General features: G+C 31.2%; 2 long non-coding RNA genes across 2 annotated transcripts; one reads left to right on the top strand and one right to left on the bottom strand.

Moving 5' to 3' along the window:
• Positions 1-510: 510 nt before the first annotated feature.
• Positions 511-2,472, bottom strand: LOC102603434 (uncharacterized). The gene is made up of 2 exons (XR_368169.2): positions 2,249-2,472; positions 511-586 (listed from the first exon to the last, which is right to left on the bottom strand). It is a non-coding gene; the product is annotated as an uncharacterized lncRNA (long non-coding RNA).
• A 3,144-nt stretch (positions 2,473-5,616) lies between these two features.
• Positions 5,617-10,376, top strand: LOC102603656 (uncharacterized). The gene is made up of 6 exons (XR_001474839.1): positions 5,617-6,458; positions 7,756-7,886; positions 8,000-8,123; positions 8,283-8,522; positions 9,902-10,007; positions 10,119-10,376. It is a non-coding gene; the product is annotated as an uncharacterized lncRNA (long non-coding RNA).
• The last annotated feature ends 1,456 nt before the right edge of the window (positions 10,377-11,832 follow it).

Below are 11,832 nucleotides of genomic sequence, written 5' to 3' on the forward strand. Positions count from 1 at the left end.
TTTAACTTATTTAAACAACTTAACTTTTTAACTTTAACAACTTTATAACTTTTTAAAGCCAAGTGTCAGCATTAGTTGGACACAAATCGATCTTGCAAGAAAATCAATTTTGTCATCAATAGGATCAATTAATGTTGGTACTTATGCTAACAAACACATTATTCCTAAATTAAGCTTAATATCAACACTAGATGGACACAAGTCGATCTTGCAAGAAAATCAATTTTGTCATCAATAGGATCAATTAATGTTGGTACTTATGCTAAACAAACACATTATTCCTAAATTAAGCTTAATATCAACACTAGATGGACACAAGTCGATCTTGCAAGAAAATCAATTTTGTCATCAATAGGATCAACTAGTGTGGTACTTATGCTTAACAAACACTCGATGGACACAAATGTTTTTTACAAAATTAAAGCTAAGTATCAATACTAGATCATCGATGGACACAAACACATTATTGAAAACAATTGTACTTGAACTTTAGAAATTTAGAAGCACCAACCTTATCTCCTACTTTGATTAAAGAAGCAATATAGTCTTGTATCAACTATTTTAGATGTTGAGCTTCCTCAGTTGCCTAGCACAAAAGGTTCTAAAGTTAGTTAAATATAAACTTCAAATCCAAGAATATTAGTTATATATATAATATATATATTCAAGGTTTAATAAGTTCAAGTTTTCAATTCAAGTTCATATCTAATTTCTAAAATTAATTAGTTATATATTCAAGCTAATTAGTTCCAAGTTCAAGTTCTAATTTCAAGTTCAAGTTCAAAGTTCAAGTCAAATTCTAAGTTCAAGTTCAAATTCTAATTTCAAATTCAAATTCTAAGTTTAACTTCAAATTCTAAGTTCAAGTTCAAGTCAAAATCTAAGTTCAAGTTCAAATTCTAATTTCAAATTCAAATTCTAAGTTTAACTTCAAATTCTAAGTTCAAGTTCAAGTCAAAATCTAAGTTCAAGTTCAAATTCTAATTTCAAGTTCAAGTTCTAAGTTCAAATTCTAATTTCAAGTTCAAGTTCTAAGTTCAAATTCTAATTTCAAGTTCAAGTTCTAAGTTCAAATTCTAAGTTTAACTTCAATAACTAAGTTTAAGTTCAAGTTCTAAGTTCTAAGTTCAAGTTCAAGATCAAGTTCTAAGTTCAAGTTCAAGTTCAAGTACAAGTTCTAAGTTCAAGTTCAAGTTCAAGTACAAGTTCTAAGTTCAAGTTCAAGTTCAAGTACAAGTTCTAAGTTCAAGTTCAAGTTCAAGTACAAGTTCTAAGTTCAAGTTCAAGTTCAAGTACAAGTTCTAAGTTCAAGTTCAAGTTCAAGTACAAGTTCTAAGTTCAAGTTCAAGTTCAAGTACAAGTTCTAAGTTCAAGTTCAAGTTCAAGTACAAGTTCTAAGTTCAAGTTCAAGTTCAAGTACAAGTTCTAAGTTCAAGTTCAAGTTCAAGTACAAGTTCTAAGTTCAAGTTCAAGTTCAAGTACAAGTTCTAAGTTCAAGTTCAAGTTCAAGTTCTAAATTCAAGTTCAAGTTCTAATTTCAAGTTCAAGTTCTAAGTTCAAGTTCAAGTTCTAAATTCAAGTTCAAGTTCTAATTTCAAGTTCAAGTTCTAAGTTCAAGTTCAAGTTCTAATTTCAAGTTCAAGTTCTAAGTTCAAGTTCAAGTTCTAAATTCATGTTCAAGTTCTAAGTTCAAGTTCAAGTTCTAAATTCATGTTCAAGTTCTAAGTTCAAGTTCAAGTTCTAAATTCATGTTCAAGTTCTAAGTTCAAGTTCAAGTTCTAAAGAAATTTAACTAGTGCTAAAATCCTAAATTCAAACTAGCTACCTATTCCTAATCCCAAATTCAAACTATTAGTCCTAAAATCTCAATAATAATTCAAACTAATCTTACAATTCCAAAATCAAACTAATTAACTCAAGAAATACCGAAATTCAAACAAATCCTAAGATACCCTAATTCAAACTAACCCTAACATTAAAAATTTTCAATTCACAATCAAGAAACACAAAACTAACAATCAAATAATCCCTAATTCAAACTAACAATCAATTAAACTTAAAACAATATTCAATAAAAAACAAATTCAATACTAATTAACAAAATCAAAAACCCTAAATCATTCACTTACTAATTAACTAACAATGAATTAAACTAACAATCAATAAAAAACAAATTCAATGAACTAATTAACAAATTCAATACTCAAATTGAAAGAAATTAAAAATGGAACTATAAACGCTAATTAACCTTTAATTAAAGGAGAAGGGCAGTGGGTCAGGGTGGGGATCGGCGGTGGGCAGGGGCGACGGCGTCACTTCGTCGAGAGAGAGGAAGAGGGACGGAGAGAAGAGAGAAAGAAGAGAGATGGAGAAATGGGGAAAATCCCGTCTGCACTAGCAAATATTTTAAAGAAAGCAACGGACAACGTCTCTATGTTCGTCGCTTTTTTTAAAAATGTTTGACCAACATTTTGACCAAAAAGCGACGGACTAAGAGACACCGTCCGTCACTTTCTTAAAATATTTGACCAAAAAGCGACTGATATAAAGATGCATTCCGTCGCTTATTTAAAAGAATAATTAAAGAATTTAAATTAATAAAAAGCGACGGACAATATGACTTTTTTTTAAATTAATAAATAATTATTTTAATAGAAAGCGACGGATTGCGTCGCTATCTATATAAAATAATTAATTATTCATTATATATATTAGGTGTAAAAATCCGCGGAAATAAGCGACGGACTAAGCGATGCCATCCGTCGCTTTTTAAAAAAAATTTATTTTTATTAATAAGCGACGGACAGTGTGGCTAATGACGTCGCTTTTTGGAGCGACGCCGTCCGTCGCTTTTACTTCCGTCGAGTTTTAGCTGTTTTTTAGTAGTGAAAATCCGACATGTGTATACATTCAAAGACCATTTGAGACCCTCTGATGGTCTGTAAAATTGTTGTTTCTTTTAAGCACTCTAGCATGATAGGATGTGTAATTCAGAAATTTCGCTAATAGTTTCGTTCCTGTCAATGTTGATATTATTTATTTGAATTGTTCCAACTAATGAATTTTCCCTTAAAAAAATAATTAAAAATGATATGACAGTGTGTATTTGGATATCAGGTTATTGTTAGCTGCAAGGCTTGTTGGGAAGAAGATGGATAACCTTTTAAGCATTTTAAAAATGAAATCACGTTATTGTTATCATTTTCGAAAAAGACATTTATTTAATGATATTTTCTGATTATTATACTAACATGTTTTTGACTTTTTTCCATTAAAAATGTGTATGTTTAAGTGTTATTACTCATTGCGTTAGTGAATTACTCTCCACTATATTTTTCTTATAGAGATTACAGGTGACATTACTGATGCTTTCTTTAGCTAGAGTGCATGAGTTGACAAATACACGTGTGCATGCATTGCTTTGGGTCGGCAAGAAGTTATTTATTTGTTATTTTCCTTTTCTTTTAACTTCTTAGAGTCGTTTCATTAGTCAATTCACTAGAGTTATGAGTATTCTTTCGTTATTAGTGACTTGTGATAGTATTATACTTCTTTTCGTATTTGGAGATGGATTTAGTATTATTATAATCCTAATAGATTGTTGATGAATATTATGGTTTGTTTTGATGATATTGGTTTGATAAGTTATTGAATTTGAGACAGGGAATTTTTTTATATAGGCCCAAAAACAAGCGAAATTCTGTCCAATTTTATGTAAATTTTCATTAAGGCTTGCCTTTGGGACACAAGTAATGTAGCTAGTGAACCCATATCATTCATGGACACAAGAAAATTATTCATGGGTGGTTATCTGACTGAAATTATTTAAAGTTTCTTATAATTGAATAAGATATTATGACAATATATGATTGTGTAGTTAAAATAGATGATAGAACGGTTGGAGTGAATTTTGTTTGAATATAGTTTGTAAGATTAGTGATATACTACTTTATGATGATACTTGTGTTGTTAAAATATGTTGACTTTGTGTATATATATATATTATTACCCTTATTATAGAAAGGACAGTTTGGCTGTACCAACACAGCACTAAACAGTTGTACCAAAGGCTGTTCAAATTGGACTGAATATACTATTAAACAATTGTACCAAAGGCTGCTATTAAACAATTGTACCAAAGGCTGTTCAAAATGTAATAGTATGTTTTTCACCTTTTTGGCCCAATTTCATTGGCTATCAAAACCTCATTACATTCTAAGAAGACAGCTGTACTTTTATATACTAGAGTATCTATTACTACGTGTTTTTTTTTATATATTTATTTATACAATACAAATTCATTCTGCTCCCTTGAAGAAAAGTTTTTGTTGTTTTGCTATTCTTCTCTTCTCAAGTATTTTTTCTCCTTTTGTTGTTTTTCCTCTTTGCATTTTTCAACTTTTCCTGCGGCTTTTGTTTGCGATCAAACGATAAAATCAGAATGGGAGTTCCTATTTTTTACTAGGCAGGAGAAAATCAGAGTTATTATTCTTACTTTACCTTCCGATTTTGTTAGTGAGCAGGCAAAATTAGGTGGTATTTATTACATTTTCTATTTTTTCAGTATGTTAATGGGTAATTATGTTCTTGCATGTTCCTAATTTGGTTTGAAATATCCATATTGTTTTCTATCTACTAAATCGACACTGTTCATGCAACATCGGCCAAATAGCAATAGACAACAAGATTGGATTTTGCAAAGTTCAAATTGTGGACATGAGTCTCCCGCGAGAAAGTCCTTATAAGAAATTTAGATTTCAAAATCTGATTTTGGAAGATGAAGAGGTAAGTTTAAAATATTCACTACTATGTATTTGACTTATAAATTGTAGGTCATTAGCTGATGAATATTGTTCTTTTATTTTTACCCATGTTGATAGCCTAATCGTGTGCTGGTTTGTTATTTGAGTGCATTTTTTCTCAATTTTTCTACTGAAATTAGTGTAATTTTGTTTTATGTCTTTCAAACAAAGGATCGAGAAGTGCTTACATTTCAGTTCACATTTATTCTTTGCACACATCTGATGTGTTTGAAGAAGTGACTGTTTAGAAAGTTAGACTTTACTTTCATTGTTGAGTAGTATAATCTCAATTTTCTATAATTTTTACTTTCAGGAGCACCACATTAGGGCAGTTATGTATGCTGGTGAAATTGAACAATATGCAGACAAGCTTAAACTCTTGGATACCTATCTCATCTCTATGGCAAGAGTTAAAGTTTCTTTAACTTCGTACGGTAAGCCAATACATAAATTTTATTGGGTTCTTGACAAAGAAACGGTAATTCAACATGTCAAACCATCTGATGAGCTTGAGAAACCACTTCCGCCACCGACCAAGATGAATGTCACAACCTTTCCGCATTGCTCATATGACTGTTGATTCTACGACTGAAATTGGTATATTGTTCCTACTAGCTATTACCATGCTGAAATATACATGTTTACTAATACACACACTTATAACATTTCCTTATGTATTATAAGCAAATATATTGACAATCGTTCTTCGTTGTGGTCCTCTAAAATTTGCAGGTCGTGGTAATAATAGGTGTCGAGAAATTACCATTGGTGACAATCAGTAAGTGTAACATTTAAATATTGTGTTGTCAATTTTTTGAAATGGGGTTCTGTATTTTCTTTGTTTCTTGAGGTTGTTTTTCTTAATTGACAAAAGATATGGAAATACTAGATTGTGGGGTTTGTTTTGTGCTTGAATTTTGGACTTTTCTTCTCTTTTTGAGTTTGTTTTATTGTTCTTTTAGTTATTCTGAAACCTGAATGGAAGTAAATAGCAACAATTAGGGAAAGCCTTATTCCTTTTTTGAGTTTCTGTAGTAAGTGATGATAAATATATTACTGAAAGTTGATTTTATAACTAGATTGCGGGTTTGTTTTGTGCTTCAAGTTTTGACTTTTCTTCTCTGTTTGAGATTTATTTTCATGGTCTTTTAGTTATTCTGAAACCTGAATCAAAGTAAATAGCCACAATTAGAGAAAGCTTTGTATCTTTTTGGAGTTTTTGTAGATAAATGGTGATAAATACATTTCTGAAAGTAATTTTTATTGGACTTTAGTTGTTTGCTTTGATAAAAATTGCATCTCTAAGGATTTCGAACAATTAGATCCAAAAGAGGAAAAGAAAAAAACGGATTTCAACTATTAGTTATTGTTTTTGTCCTTTTTTCTTTTCTGAATATAAATTGCTAAGTTGTGAGATTTAGAATTTCGAGTTCTTATGTTTCTTTTAGAGTACTAGGATGAACTTCATAGATCGGATCATCATAACACATACTCACTGTGGTGGTTGAAGTAATATTTTTTTAGAGTTGTTGCTTGGTCATTGTCAATGGGTGGATTTTGGAGAAATAGAAGGAAATGAAATTGAGGCTCGAATGGAAAAAGATGCAGATCTTATTGTAATCCTTGAAAGGAGTATAGGAATATCTACTTATCAAGGTACGAACGCATTAAACTTTTTATCAATGTAATTTGGAAAATAACATAACATTATACAAGCTATGTATTACACAAGATTGTCATTGTAGACTAAGTTCAATTCAACAATATAATATGAGTCTGAAACAATGATGAACCTTGGCTCTAATATCACGTGAAAATATGACTCTGGGCCTAACCCATAATATGAGTCTGAAACAAGGATGAACCTTGGTTCTAATATCATGTGAAAATATAACTCTGGGGCCTAACCCAACCTTAAACGCTAGCTCACAATGAGAATTATCCAAAGAGACTATAACTCCATTTCCCGACCAATGTGAGGCTCTAACCTGTTCTAACGATGAAAAATGATCAAGAAACCAGCAACATAGATCTCCTAAATTCATCATTGCTAAGGACAAAGCAAACAAATGATTGGAATTTGAGAATGGTAGCTTACAGTAAGAGAAAAGTTCCATTAGGTGTTGATTTTTCATAAATCCATTCGAGAGCCAATTCTTGCATTAATAGGAGTTGTTGTTCAGCTTCACCTTGGATTAATGAAACATCAAGATTCAGAAAGAAGCTCCAATGAATCTCAAAAGGACTACATGCTTCTGAAAATTGTCAATTGGGCTTACTTTTATCCGTTATCTCTAAATGGCTTGAAATTACTCTGTGCATGAGCTCCTCTTTCGTCATTACTGACATTTCATCATTATTCTCTAGCTTTAATTTGCATTTAAAGAACCTACTGAATACATTATTTTGTGCAACAATAGGGTAAAAGGAAACAAAATGATGTCTTTAAGTCCCGCGTCAGCAAAAACCTCAACCAACTCATATACCCCTCTCATGGTGGTGACAGCTGTAGGGAAACAAGTTATCCCTATGGCAGAAATTTCGTCACCAGCTTCTCTAAGACATACTTTGAGTTGATCATTTGAGAGTATGCTTATTAATTTTTGGTGTATAGATTAATTTTACTTAGACAAGGTCTTGCTGCTTGTATTAGGTTTTTTGAATTTACTTATGAAAGACGTATGAGTTTTAACTTCAAGTTCTATTGACTGACTTAATGATATCTTCATATTTTTAAATATATTTTCGATTCTCTTATTGTACTTGTGAGTTTCATTTTTTGGGGGGTATTTGAGTGACCCATAATTTTGTGCATGCCTCGGGTTGTCTAGCTTTGGCTAAACCAAAGAAATAACTTAAATTTATTCAAGAGTAATTCGAGACATTTTATGTATGTGATTACTGATGTCTACAATATGTATGTATTATATATGTGATTTTTATTTTCCGACAGATGGAACTCTTCTATGTTGAGGAAAGAAATGTCAATATCAAATGAGCTGCAAGAGTTTTGTGTGCGTGAATGCTCATGCTACAAACAGAGGAAGCACACAAAGGATAAAAAGGATTTTGAATACCCAAAATGTAATCGGAAGACAACATTAGTGCCTCAATACTATCTTTTTGTTTTGTAAATTATACTTTGTGAAAAATATAGCATATATTATACACAAATATTAAACTTTCCATGGTTTCAGGCGCATCTTTGAAATTGATCTTATTGATGGCACTGCTTCGGCCACAACATCCATTTCTGCTGTATTGGGAGAAAAATTATTCTCCGTGACAGCAGAAAACATATTCGGCATAACTTGCATTAAGGTGACCTCTTATTTACATATATCATTAATACTTTGCATGTTTTTTCTTGCTAGCTACTTCTACACGTCTATTGTTGCAACACCATCTGTCCTGATCAGAAATAGTTTTGCATATATGCTTATTTCTACAAATTCTCTAAATGACTCTTTACCTTTTCAGAAGCAATTGTTGCATGTTAACCATGTCCATAAGATGTTGTCGAGTCAAATTCAACTTCGTTAGTTCTTTCCTACGTGCAAAAGGAACAGACTCTTCCGCCAGCACTACTGAGAGGGATTCCAGAAAGATCAAGCCTCTAGGAATCAGTGAGGTGAGAAGCAGGAAACAACTACTGCATCTGGTTTCTCACATGAGAAGCTGAAATTTGAACCATCCACACTAACAAAAAAGGTGTAAAAGGTCAGTCTACACTACCAAATTAAAAAAAGGTTGCATAACGACGATTCCTGACCCTTATTTTAGAAAATCCTGTTTTTTAAATATCTATATAAGATTCTTAATATCACGTTATATTGAACTCAAACTACACATAAAGACAACCAAATAGATTCATATTGATTGTTATGACATCTGGTATAGTAACACAACAAGTAGCTTTAGTAAACTTATTTGTCTGTTCGGCCATTGGAATTTTGTAGTAAATGCTACTGTCTCCTTGCTTTAGAGTGTTTACAGGTTGAAAAAGAGAGATTGGCAAGAAAATTTCATTTTTACAAATTGTTTTGGTGGCTAAAATTCTAAAAAGATTTAGTCTTGGTTGGAAATTTGTGTTTTTGTTGTTATCTTTTTGTCTGTTAGAACAATTTTCAGCCTTTAAATTGTTCAAGAAGAGTGTTTGGAGGTTGGAAAAGAGAGATTAGCAATAAAAAGTTCAGAATTATCCTGAAGATTTCATTTTTACAAATCGTAGTATTAGTCTGAATGTTTGTGGATGGTTTCTGCTTTTGCTTATTATTTCTTTATCGGCGTATTTTCACTGTCTTATCCATTTCACCTGTTGATTAAAACAAAAATAGATGTTCAATAAAAATCGAAAACACAAATATCTTGATATTCTTGAACTCTATGGTATTTGTTCTTTACCATTTTTGGAGCTCTTTCAAGTGAGAGTTATTATGCCAAACAGACCAAGTCCTCCAAGAACAACATGAAAGAGGTCACTGTTATCTTTTTGTTTAGTAGAGCAATTTCAGCCTTTAAATTGTTCAAGGGAAGTGTTTGGGGTAGGAAGAATTCAGAATTAATTTTCCTTAGATTCTTTTTTATTCTTTTCTTTTACGTAATTAACCATGTATATAGCTGATCAAATGAAAGTGGCCATTAACTCAAACTAATTACATTTATCAACCTAACACTGGATGGACATCATATTACCGATATTTCGATCATCATGCGAGACTGATAGACTAAAAGGTCAAAGATTGAACAAGTGTTTTAGTTTTGCTTGGACCTCTTAGTGTTGCATATAAAGGCAACTTTCGTAGCTCTCTACTTTATCTCCTTCATTCTCTGTTCGAAGACCTTTGATTTCAGTGTTTATTCCATTTTGAGCACTTTGAGCTGATCGACTCTTTCCCTTGATATGTTGAATATGACATCTGAGATGTTGCTTCCAGCCAGCATTTCGCCAGATGCTCCTCTTTTACCACTGCATGATTTTATCCCATAGTACTATGGATATACTATAATGTGCTTGACATTTTTAGTTTCTTACGGACTTTACGCTGTCTAATAACATGACGTCTTTTCCTTGATTTTGTGATTTTTTCTTAATGAAGAAGATAATTTTTTGGATTCTCAGTTGGTACAAGTTTGTTCAGTAGGGAGAAGGAAGTAAATCAGCTATTTAGCTTTTTGGGTCACCTCAGTGTTCTAGCTTTCCAGGTAGTGTGCTATACCGTATTCTTATGTGATATGCCATTTTTCTAACAGTTTCACTTCCATCATCAATTACCTCAACTTTTCAGGTTTACTAACATTACACAATTTTCTCAGGTTCCTCAATAGCTCCCGATGCTATGGTTTTTTGAATGCAGAAGATTAGCTACTAAAAATTGAACTCTGACTCAGCATTTTACATCTGCTAAATTACAAAATAGTCATGTTATATGTCAAAACTAAAACATCTGCTATATCTTTTGGATGTATACCATTAGTTCATGTTTGCAGATTGCTTAAGTAGACACCATACTGCATCAGTTGTACATATTTTGAATATTTCTAATAGTATGATATTAACCATTTTTTGCCGTAGTCTTGACTCTTGCGTCATTAATATTTTCAGAAGCATAATAAGTACATAGCTGCTTCACTGATCAAATTTCAGCTATATTAGTTTGAATTTTGGGCCCGTGCTTGCCACGGGCCTTCTCCATCTAGTATATATATATATAGCGGTTGCTAAACAAATGCAACAAATTGATTCTGAGAGTTCTACAAATTAAACAATAGTATGTTTGAAAATTTGAAGAGACTCTTAATAGTTTTAGAAGCTTTGTTTAAGAACTTTTTTATTCAAACTATCTTAATGGTGTTAAGGAATTTTATCTTTTTTATTGTGTCGTCGTTTATATCTTGTCTGCAATATTGTCTAATATTTTAGAACAAAAATTATATTTGTGTGGTGTGTAATATATAATCTTATAATTTTTGTTAGTTAAAAATGTTTTTAAAATTAATTATGTTATAATTTAGAACTATGGTTTTTTTTTCTGTATCCAATAATTGCACTAAAGTACGAAATTTAGGTTGTAGCCATTTGAACTTATATATTTTTTTGTGACAAAATTTCTTTGTAACTAAATTGTAGGTTAAATAGAGACAATAATACAAATGTCACTAATTGTTCGAACTATTAGTGACAAAAATCAAGGTCACAATTGAATAATAAAAAATTGCGGCTAAAGTTTACAATGATTAATTACAATCTCTAGTTTGTCGCTAATGTAGCAACATATTTTTTTCGACAAAGTTTTTCATATCCTAAAATTAACTAATTTTAGGACAAAAAATGAGTTTTCACTAATGTATCAATATAAGTTTTTGCGACAAAAGTTTTTCGTATACAAAATATAACTAATTTAGGACAAAAAATGATTTGTCACTAATACATCAATATACCTTTTGCGACAAAAAAATTTCGTATCCAAAATTCAACTAAATTAGAGACAAAAAATGGTTTGTCGCTAATTGGGAACATCATTAGTGACATAATATTGTGTCACTAATAACTTCAAATTTGTGGTTAATAGTCCTCAATAAATGGCGCCAATCCAATTTTTGGTGGGAAACTTTAGTGGACAAAATTTTGCTACGAAGTTTTATGTTTTGTCACGAAAAATATGTGACCCATATATTTAAGCACAAAATGTATTTTTTGTCACTAAAAGCGAATAAATAGTGACGAATTTTGTGTCGTAGCTAATAATTTTGTAGCTATATATCATATTTGTTGTAGTGTGTGTGAAGCAATGAATATGATGGTCAAGCACCACTGGTAAATTTGGTCTCTACTTTTGTCTGAAATAAATATTATCTTATTCTGGAGAAAAATATGATGCATACTTCGTTATACAAATTTGCAAATTATAGGATTTGTCAGTGCAATTAATTACTTCCCTCTCATGGTCTGTGCCTTTTGTTTTTCCTCTTTAAACTTAGCTTGTAGCTTTCGAATTCCGAATATGGATAACTTATTGATTCTATATTT

This window comes from Solanum tuberosum, unplaced genomic scaffold (genome assembly GCF_000226075.1).
Source record: "Solanum tuberosum cultivar DM 1-3 516 R44 unplaced genomic scaffold, SolTub_3.0 scf00264, whole genome shotgun sequence".
Classification (NCBI taxonomy): domain Eukaryota; kingdom Viridiplantae; phylum Streptophyta; class Magnoliopsida; order Solanales; family Solanaceae; genus Solanum; species Solanum tuberosum.